This window comes from Triticum dicoccoides, chromosome 3A (assembly GCF_002162155.2).
Source record: "Triticum dicoccoides isolate Atlit2015 ecotype Zavitan chromosome 3A, WEW_v2.0, whole genome shotgun sequence".
Taxonomy (NCBI): Eukaryota; Viridiplantae; Streptophyta; class Magnoliopsida; order Poales; family Poaceae; genus Triticum; species Triticum dicoccoides.
The window spans coordinates 268,001,573-268,013,380 of record NC_041384.1 but is presented as its reverse complement, the minus strand read 5'-3'; positions in this window follow the sequence as shown (position 1 = coordinate 268,013,380).

Below are 11,808 nucleotides of genomic sequence, written 5' to 3'. Positions count from 1 at the left end.
ACCCCCTAGGAGATTGGATCTCCTAGGGCCGGCCACCCCCCCTTGGCACCCCTATATATAGTGGGGGAGAGGAGGGACTTCATACCTGAACGCCCTGGCCTTTGGTTGCCTCCTTCTCCCTCCCCAACACCTCCTCCACCTCCATAGTGCTTAGCGAAGCTCTGCCGGAGTACTGCAGCTCCACCAACACCACGCCGTCGTGCTGCTGCTGGTGCCATCTCCCTCAACCTCTCCTCCCTTCCTTGCTGGATCAAGAAGGAGGAGACGTGGCTGTTCCGTACTTGTGTTGAACGCGGAGGTGCCGTCCGTTCGGCGCAGGTCATCGGTGATTTGGATCACGTCGAGTACGACTACATCATCACCTTGCAAGCTTCCGCACGCGATCTACAAGTGGTATGTAGATGCAAACTCTCTCCCTAGACTCGTTGCTTAGATGAACTCATAGATGGATCTTGGTGAAACCGTAGGAAAAATTTTAATTTTCTGCAACGTTCCCCAACACTTATGATTGGAACTATTAGCAAGCGTCCGTAAATACTAACGTTCATTAAGGTAAAACCCAACCATAACATTAAGGTATATTGGTCCCCCTTCAATCCCGTATGCATCAATTTCTATGCTAGGTTGAAGCTTCTGTCACTCTTGCCCTCCAATACATAGTCCTATCAACATACAACTAACCCTAGGGTGTGATCCACGCGCGCAATCATATGATGGGCACCAAAGGACAACAACATAACCACAAGCAAATTAAATCAATCATAGCAATTTATCAACCACCGATAGGACAACGAAAATCTACTCAGACATCATAGGATGGCAACACATCATTGGATAATAATATGAAGCATAAAGCACCATGTTCAAGTAGAGGGTACAGCGGGTTGCGGGAGAGTGGACCGCTGTAGATAGAGGGGGAAGGTGATGTAGATGTTGGTGAAGATGGCGGAGGTGTTGGTGTAGATCGCTGTGATGATGATGGCCCCCGATGGCACTCCGGTGCCACCGGAAGCGAGGGGGAGAGAGCCCCCTCCTTATTCTTATTCCTTGACCTCCTCCCTAGATGGGAGAAGGGTTTCCCCTCGGGTCCATGCCCTCCATGGCACGGGAGGGGCGAGAGCCCCTCCGAGATTGGATATGTCTCTCTGTCTCTCTCTGTTTATGCGTTCCCAGATTCTTCCCTTTCACCGTTTCTTATATTCACGGAGATCCGTAACTTCGATTGGGCTGACATTTTAACACAATCTCTATCCGGATATTAGCTTTCTTGCGGCGAAAGAAGGGCATCAACCACTTTACGGGTGGCCCCTGCCTCGCGGCCACCTCGGGCACCGTCTCGCGTGGATTTTTCTTCCCAAAAATCATATATATTCCAAAAAAAATCTGCGTCAGTTTTTATCCCGTTTGGACTCCGTTTGATATGGATATTCTGCGAAACAAAAAACATGCAACAAACAGGAACTGGCACTGGGCACTGGATCAATATGTTAGTCCCAAAATAGTATGAAAAGTTGCCAAAAGTATATGAAAGTTTTAGAATATTGGCATGGAACAATCAAAAATTGTAGATACGACGGAGACGTATCAGCATCCCCAAGCTTAATTCCTACTCGTCCTCGAGTAGGTAAATGATAAAAAAAATATTTTTTGATGTGGAATGCTACCTAGCATAATCTTGATCACATGGCATGAATATTAAGATACGAGTGATTCAAAGCAATAGTCTATCATTTGACATAAAAACAATAATACTTCAAGCCTACTAATAAAGCAATCATGTCTTTTCAAAATAACATGGCCAAAGAAAGTTATCCCTACAAAATCATATAGTCTGGCTATGCTCCATCTTCACCACACAAAAAATTCTCATCATGCACAACCCCGATGACAAGCCAATCAATTGTTTCATACTTTTGATGTTCTCAAACCTTTTCAACTTTCACGCAATACATGAGTGTGAGCCATGGACATAGCACTATAGGTGGAATAGAATATGATGGTGGAGAAGACAAAAATGAGAATATAGTCTCACATCAACTAGGCGTATCAACGGGCTATGGAGATGCCCATCAATAGATATCAATGTGAGTGAGTAGGGATTGCCATGCAACGGATGCACTAGAGCTATAAGTGTATGAAAGCTCCAACTGAAACTAAGTGGGTGTGCATCCAACTTGCTTGCTCATGAAGACTTCGGGCATTTGAGGAAGCCCATCATTGGAATATACAAGCCAAGTTCTATAATGAAAATTCCCACTAGTATATGAAAGTGATAACTCAAGAGACTCTCTATATGAAGAACATGGTGCTACTTTGAAGCACAAGTGTGGTAAAAGGATAGTAACATTGCCCCTTCTCTCTTTTTCTCTCATTTTTATTTTTTATTTTTTGGGGGCCTTCTCTTTTTTTTGGCCTTTCTCTTTTTTTATTTTTTTTCGTCCGAGTCTCATCCCGACTTGTGGGGGAATCATAGTCTCCATCATCCTTTCTTCACTGGGGCAATGCTCTAATAATGATGATCATCACACTTTTATTTACTTATAAGTCAATATTACAACTTGATACTAGAACAAAGATATGACTCTATATGAATGCCTCCGGTGGTGTACCGGGGTGTGCAATGATCTAGCGTAGCAATGACATCAAAAAACGGACAAGCCATGAAAACATCATGTTAGCTATCTTACGATCATGCAAAGCAATATGACAATGAATGATCAAGTCATGTATATGATGATGGTGGAAGTTGCATGGCAATATATCTCGGAATGGCTATGGAAATGCCCTGATAGGTAGGTATGGTGGCTATTTTGAGGAACGTATATGGTGGGTTTATGGTACCGGTGAAAGTTCCGCGATACTAGAGAGGCTAGCAATGGTGGAAGGATGAGAGTGCGTATAATCCATGGACTCAACATTAGTCATAAAGAACTCACATACTTATTGCAAAAGTCTATTAGCTATCGAAACAAAGTACTACGCGCATGCTCCTAGGGGGGTAGATTGGTAGGAAAAGACCATCGCTCGTTCCCGACCGCCACTTATAAGGAAGACAATCAATAAATAAATCATGCTCTGACTTCGTTACATAACGGTTCACCATACGTGCATGCTACGAGAATCACAAACCTCAACACAAGTATTTCTACAATCCACAACTACCCACTAGCATGACTCTAATATCACCATCTTTATATCGCAAAACTATTGCAAGGAATCAAACATATCATATTCAGTGATCTACAAGTTTTATGTAGGATTTTATGACTAACCATGTGAATAACCAGTTCCTGTCATATCTCTAAATAGATATAAGTGAAGCAAGAGCGTTAAATTCTTTCTACAAAAGATATGCCCGTGCTCTAACAAATATAAGTGAAGCAAAAGAGCATTCTACAAATGGCGGTTTTCTATGTAAAGAGAAACACGCAATCCAAACTTCAAATGATAAAAGCGAAGCACATGAAGCATTCTATAAAGCCATACTCAAAAGATATAAGTGAAGTGCAATGAGAATTCTATAAATCAACCAAGGACTACCTCATACCAGCATGGTGCATAAAAGAAAAGTGAAAACTAAATGCAAAAGATGCTCCAAGATTGCACATATCGCATGAACGAAACGAATCCGAAAACATACCGATACTTGTTGAAGAAAGAGGGGATGCCTTCCGGGGCATCCCCAAGCTTAGACGCTTGAGTCTCCTTGAATGTTTACTTGGGGTGCCTCGGGCATCCCCAAGCTTGAGCTCTTGCCTCTCTTCCTTCTTCTCACATCGAGACCTTCTCGATCATCGAACACTTCATCCACACAAAACTTCAACAGAAAACTCGGTAAGATCCGTTAGTATAATAAAGCAAATCACTACTCTAATTACTGTTGCAAACCAATTCATATTTTGTTTTTGAATTATAGCTACTGTAATATAACTTTTTCATGGCTTAATCCAGTGATATTAATCAATAGTTTCATCAAAACAAGCAAACTATGCATCAAAAACAGAATTTGTCTAAAACATAACACTATGTAATAATCTGAACATTCACCATATTTCTGATACTTGAAAAATTCTACCAAAATTAGGAAAAATAAACAATTTGTATAGGAAGACAGTTCAAGAAGAATCAGAACCATTTGACGTTCCAGCTAAAAATGTAAAATCGCGCACTACAGCCAAAGTTTCTGTCCTGCACCGTACAAACCATCAAGCAAATGTAAACATCCTAAAGGCAAACCTTGGCACATTATCTTTATAATACAATGGAATTGTACAAGGGGATAATTATTTTTATTGGAAAGTTTCTGTAATCAAGATTCACAAAGTTGCCGTGAGCATGAACAAAGTTCAAGGAGCTCTCCCACTTCAACAATGCTTGTCTTTCTCACTTTCACTTTCCTTTTTGAAAAAGTTTTGGGTTCCCCTCTTTATTTTTGTTATTTTTAAACTATATGAAAGCACTCAACAGAAATAAATGACTCTCTAAAACTTCCGGATTGTCTCCCTGGCAGCGCTTTCTTTAAAGCCATTAAGCTAGGCATATAGTGCTCAAGTAGTGAATCCACCCGGATCCCAAGGTATATCAAAGCCAATTTTAATTAACAATGATTTGTAATTTAGTAGTGAGCACAAAGTAACATATATCATGTAACAACGAAGTCTAACTCTCTTCCTATGCATCGACATGTCATAAAAGAACAATTCGTGCACACATAGTAAAGGCCGATGCATAGTATAAGGGCCTGTTTGGTTTCTGCCCAGGCTGGCCACGCCAACATGCGGGCGAGCCAAAATATTGGCGAAGGTTTCCGCCGCCCGCACTTGGCCAGCTCATTTGTCGAGAAATTGAACGGGAGTGCGGAAGGCTGCATGGGCACGCCAAATGATTGGCTTCAATCCAAGCAGCGCCTGGGAATGTGGTCAACGCCAAAAAATTGGCTCGGCAAGCCGGGGCACCAAACCAAACAGCCTCTAAACAGTTTCTTGTAATTTTATCATGTGGGAAGCGTAGAGAGGTGGAGATATAGTTCCTCTCTCATAATAATTGCAAGTAGGATCAGCAAGCACATGCATATTATATTCATCAAAATCATCATGTGTAACGGTAAAAGGCAACCCATCAATATAATCCTTAATAAGGGCAAACTTCTCCGATATAGTGTAGTTGGGAGAATTCAAAAAGATAATAGGACTATCATGCGTGGGTGCAATAGCAACAATTTCATGTTTAACATAAGGAACTATAGCAAGTTCATCTCCATAAGCATAATTCATATTGGCATCTTGGCCACAAGCATAGCAAGCATCATCAAAAAGGGATATTTCAAGAGAATCAACGGGATCATAATAGTCATCATAGCAATCATCCTTCGGTAAGCACGAAGGGAAATTAAACAATGTATGAGTTGAAGAGTTACTCTCATTAGAAGGTGGGCATGGGTGATAAATCCGCTCTTCCTCCTTTTGTTCTTCGCTCTCCTCATCTTTTTCATCCAATGAGCTCACAATTTCATCAATTTCTTCTTCCATAGACTCCTGCAAAATATTAGTCTCTTCTTGGACAACGGAGTAGTCCTCAATATATGGTTCAACATAGGCATTAGAAGCATAATTATCATAGAAATATTTAAGTATGGCAAAATTTTCAGATTTGTAAAGAGTAGCACCATACTTTTCAATCAAAGAAGCAATTTCGTAAGCACCCTTAAAAGCAACAAATTCTTCAATTTGTTGAACATCATAGTAATTATAAACACCCTTAGCATAAGAAGATACGATTCCATTATCACTAAACAAACATTGGTAGGGAAGGTGTTTCTTAGGGTCTTTAGAACAACAAGTATAATCATATATTTCACATAAATTCCAAGCATAGCATTGCAAACGATGAATTTGACCTAATAGAATTTTCCTTTTTTCAGATATTCGGTGTCGCACATAACAAGCATGCTCATCTAAAGATTTGCCCTCAACTAAGCTAGTTGGGGTTTCAGCACGAGCACAAAGGGATTGAAGATGATCCAAGTAAAAAGCTTCAGCAGTGTGATAGATTTTGAGTGGTTCTTCAACCATTGGTTCAGTAGGTACAACTAATTTTTTTGGTATTTTGCGTTTCTTACCCATAACTAAAGATAGAAAACAACTAAGAACAGCAAATAAAAATTACTTAGTGATAAAGCAAACAAGCACACACGAGAATATTCACCCCACGCTATTGCTCCCCGGCAACGGCGCCAGAAAAAGGTCTTGATAACCCACAAGTACAGGGGATCGCAACAGTTTTCGATAAGTAAGAGTGTCGAACCCAACGAGGAGCTAAAGGCAGAACAAATATTCCCTCAAGTTCTATCGACCACCGATACAACTCTACGCACGCTTGACGTTCGCTTTACCTAGAACAAGTATGAAACTAGAAGTACTTTGTAGGTGTTTTTGGATAAGTTTGCAAGATAATAAAGATTACGTAAATAAAAAGTAGGGGCTGTTGTAAGTAAAGGAGCAATGAAGTAAATATAGCGAGTGTGGAAAAGTGGTGGTAGGAGTTGCAAAATTGCCCCTAAGCAATTGACTACTTTACTAGACCGGTAGCAAGTATTATGTGGGAGAGGCCACTGCTAGCATGTCATCCCTGACTTGGAATTCTACGCACTTATGATTGGAACTATTAGCAAGCGTCCGCAACTACTAACGTTCATTAAGGTAAAACCCAACCATAGCATTAAGGTATATTGGTCCCCCTTCAATCCCGTATGCATCAATTTCTATGCTAGGTTGAAGCTTCTGTCACTCTTGCCCTCCAATACATAGTCCTATCAACATACAACTAACCCTAGGGTGTGATCCACGCGCGCAATCATATGATGGGCACCAAAGGACAACAACATAACCACAAGCAAATTAAATCAATCATAGCAATTCATCAACCACCGATAGGACAACAAAAATCTACTCAGACATCATAGGATGGCAACACATCATTGGATAATAATATGAAGCATAAAGCACCATGTTCAAGTAGAGGGTACAACGGGTTGCGGGAGAGTGGACCGCTATAGATAGAGGGGGGAAGGTGATGGAGATGTTGGTGACGATGGCGGAGGTGTTGGTGTAGATCGCGGTGATGATGATGGCCCCCGGTGGCACTCTGGTGCCACTGGAAGCGAGGGGGAGAGAGCCCCCCTCCTTCTTCTTCTTCTTCCTTGACCTCCTCCCTAGATGGGAGAAGGGTTTCCCCTCTGGTCCATGGCCTCCATGGCACGGGAGGGGCGAGAGCCCCTCCGAGATTGGATATGTCTCTCTGTCTCTCTCTGTTTCTGCGTTTCCAGATTCTCCCCTTTCACCGTTTCTTATATTCTCGAAGATCTGTAAGTCCGATTGGGCTGAAATTTTAACACGATCTCTATCCGGATATTAGCTTTCTTGCGGCGAAAGAAGGGCATCAACTGCCTTACGGGTGGCCCACGAGGGTCAGGGGTGCGCCCCCCTGCCTCGTGGCCTCAGGGGTGCACAACAACGGTCGGAAATTTGAGTATCAAATTCCTCAGGGCTATCATGTTCCTCACTGTGTAGGTAATCCACACTGGTGAATTCCTAACTCCTCAGTCAGAACAAATTCCTCAGAGACCAGAAGAACTTCGTCTCTGTCACTGAAGAATATGACTGAACTGTATGAGATTTCCAATGGCTTCACTTGAAGGGATTGGTAGGTGTAGGATTTTGAGTTGAGCATCACATGGAAATGTTTCCTTAGTATTTCCTTGACCCCCTTTAATAGTACGGTGTTTCCTAAGACTCAAGAAAGAGAAAATGAAACTACAAAAACAAAAGTCTTCACGCTTCATGTTCCTCAAATGAATACCAAGTCTTCAAGGTCACACCAATTTCTTCACTTTCACAGTCTTCAAAAAGTCTTCAGAAATTCAAAGTCTTCAGTCGAAGAACTTCATTTTTAGGGGTCGACTTTCTCTGTAAATATCAAACTCCTCATAGACTTATATACCTATGTACACTCACAAACGCATTAGTCCCTTAACCTATAAGTCTTCAATACACCAAAATCACGAAGGGGCACTAGATGCACTTACAATCTCCCCCTTTTTGGTGATTGATGACAATATAGGTTTAGTTTTCAACGAGGATAAACATATGAAGTGTAAATACTGATATTGAGGAATGTGATTGCAAGATATAGAAGAACTCCCCCTGAATATGTGCATGATGAGGAATTTGCTTTTGAAGCATTGCACACTTGAAGAGTAGAATCATGGAGATCTCCCCCTATATCTTGTAATTCATACACGCATTCGACATATCATAATGAAGAATTTGGAATGCACGATGAAATATGGTGATTGATGTAATTCAGCATGCGTGCATTAACATATATGAGGAATAAGCATGCAGAAAAACACATCAAAAATATTAGAGCACCATCAGGTTTAAGTTTACAACTCGATCCAATAAAGTTTTAGAAGAATGAGAGTTGTAACTTAGCAAAAAAATGCCCATATAGACAGACCCGCTTGAAGACTAACTCAGAATTCTCACCCTTTGTCATCGAATGACCAAAAGGATCGAAAATGAGGACTAACGCCCCTGAAGAATATCAGGTTGATGAAGGAGCGACAACGTTGTTGGGGTCGTTTGTCATTGAAGGGCCTGCTGCAGTGTCGTCCAGGTCTTCATGCTCGTCGGTGTCGCGCAATGAAGAATAGGAGTTGGACACCAAGGAGGAACCTTGACCTTCTTGAATTTCTTTGGTGGAGGTGCAGACCTGTCAAAATCTTCCTTGAGACCCATTGCCTTGAGATCTTCATCACCATACAGATGTGACAGAATGGCCCAGGTGCGACCGAAGACTTCATGGAGGTAGTAATGGTTTTTCTTCACTGCATTGTGTGTAGCAGTCATGTTGTGAAGAAATGAACCAAACTGACGCTTAAACCATTTATGGTTTCGATCCACCTTCTGGTGAAGACTAAGCAGAAGCTCACGGTCAGTCATCACATGAGGAGCAGTCGCTTGAGGAGTAGACTTGGGTGCATTGGCAGCAGAGTCATGTGTGGCAGAGTCATCATTGGTGGAATAAGATGCAACTTTACGAAACTGACCATCCATTGGACGAATGCTTTCATCAATGACAACAGGAGCCTTGCCCTTTTCATTAGTTTAAGTAAAAGTCTGCTTGAGGACTTCAATTGGGGGCAAGTAGCTGAGGTGATTCTGAAAATCAGCCTTGTAGTTGAGTGAAGACCTTGTCCTGAGGAATCTCATAATCCAAGGTGCATAAGGTTTCAGCTCAAACGGAGAAAGTGCAGCATTTGCGAGAGTCCTCATGAAGAAATCGTGATAGTTGATAGGAATGCTATGTATGATGTTGAATAGCAGATTCTTCATAATGCCAACTATTTCCTCATCAGATGAGTCGTGGCCTTTGATGGGACTCATTGTCCTCGTCAGAATGCAATAGACAGTCCGAGGCACATATAGTAATTCCTTCACGAGGAATTTGGTTTGTGGGGCCTGACCTGGCTTCAAAGGCTTCATCAGAACTTGCATGTAGTGATTTGTAAGCTCAGGTTCACTGTAGATGCAACGAGCAGCTTCAAGGGGAGGACTGAGTGGTAAAGCACGAAGCAATTCAGTAGCTGGTGCCGTGTAGTGAGTGTTTTCATACATCCAGTCTAGCACCCATGAATTCACATCTTCAGAATCTCCTGTGATGTGCAACGTCGCATAAAATTGAAGAATGAGTTCTTCATTCCAATCACAGATGTCAGTGCAGAAATTTAACAGTCCAGCGTTATGAAGAACACCGAGGACTGGCTCGAAGCACGACAGAGATTCCATATCCACGTGAGGAATGTGCTCATGGTAGAAGATTTTGTCTTTGTTAAACAGCACTGAGGAATAGAAAGTAGCCTAGCTAGCAGTCCAGAAACACCTTTTCCTAATGCAAGCAGAGTCATAGGGGTTGTAGTCTGTGAAGAATACGTGCTCGCTGAAGAAATCATCAGCCTTGAATTTTTGCTTCCTAGAGAATGGATCCTTTGGCTTGGGTAGAGGAGTGTCAGTGAGTTGCATCACAACCTTAGGAATCGCAATCTCAGGTTCTTTAGGCTGAGGAATTTCTGGTTCCTCTTCAGTTGCAGTCTGCATCTTTAGATGTTCAGCAGCAATAGTTTCTTCAGCACTAGTGGCTGGAATTTCTTCACGTATAGACGAAGTGGGGTGAGTTTCTTTAGAGCCCATTTGAACAGTTTGTGCAGGGGATTGAGGTATTTGCCGTAAAGGTGTGAACAGTGGAAAGTTGGGGTGCTGACTTTCCCAAAATTCATCACTTAGCACAGGTGTGGTGCAACCAATGTCCACATCTTCATCTTCCATTTCTTCAACGCCAGCCTCTTCAGCTGTGAACTGAGGCATAGGCGAGGAAACACCTGGTGTTGAAGGGATTTGATCCGCTTCAATTTCTTCATCCATCTGCTCTGACGAAGCAGCAGAAGGATTTTCTTCATCAGATCCGCTAGGGATCACATATTCTTCATCAAAAGGAACAAGGTCCTTTTGATGGCATGGTTGAGATCGGAACAACATCAATGGGATTTGTGAATGAACTTGTCATAGACTTCATTTTCTTCGAAGTTGAAGAATCTGAAGTAGCTGATGCTTTCCTTTTCTTCACAGCTGCATGCTCTGCTGCCTTGGTCTTCTTCACATCTGTTGCAGATGGAAGGATCAGAGTTGGTGTAGGCGCAGGAGGAGCAGAGGATTTTGGAGGAGCAGGAGCGACATGAGGAATTGGCCTTGAGGTCTTTGAAGATTCTGGCCGTGAGGACATAGCTGAGGAACTTGGCCTTGAGGACATTGACGGACGAAGCACTTGGCTTGTGAGCAGGCTTATTTGACATGGCCTTCTTAGGCATGACAGAGGCCTCAGCGGCAGCAATAGCAGCAGAGTCTTCGTTGAATTTCCTCACTGCTGCTTTTGCTTGTTTGGCCAACTTGGCCTGGCGCTTGGCCCATTCTTCAGGAAAGTCCTCACCGTGCTTGAAGCTGGTGGGATCCGCTTCTTGGCCAGGTGCCAATGGAGGTCTTGAGCATGGAGGGGTAACAGCGAATTTCTTCATGTATTTGGGAGTAACATATCTGTACTCCCTCCACTCTCTAGCCCATCTCCTCTCTATCTTCTGAATGCACACCTTGCGCTGATTTTTATCTTCCTCAGGAGGTGTGCAGTACCCAGCATAGATGTCATCAGGGATTTCAAAAGCAGTGTTGACCTCAGGACTCTTTCCTCCTTTCTGTGGCTTCTTACCATCACCCATTTTCTTCAGTTGACGAATTTGAACAATCGAATTCTCTAAAGAAGTATGTAATTTTTCTTCGAGGAACGCTGCATGAGTTAAGTTGATGAGAACCTAGTGATTCAGCAACTGACATGAGTACCTGTGAACAGAGTATAGTTGCGTGGAATTTGGAGAGGTCATATGCGTTCTCAGAAGGTTTTGTAAAAAGAACAAGTTTGAGGAATTTGACCAGACGAGTCTTGAAGAATTTCACTGAGCGTTCTTAGTCTTAGGTTCCAGAGTTGTACAGATCAGAAATCCGCACAATTGAGGAATCTTGAAGAGAAATTTGCAGCTTATAGAAATGAATCAAGAACAAATGACATGTGAGGTGTTTAGTGTGTGAAGATTTGAAGAAAAACACCTTTGAAGATTTTGTAGATAATCATTTGAATCACAGAGGGTAGTAAAAGTATCTTTTAATTACCCTAAACAAAGAACACGATGAACTATGAGGTGGA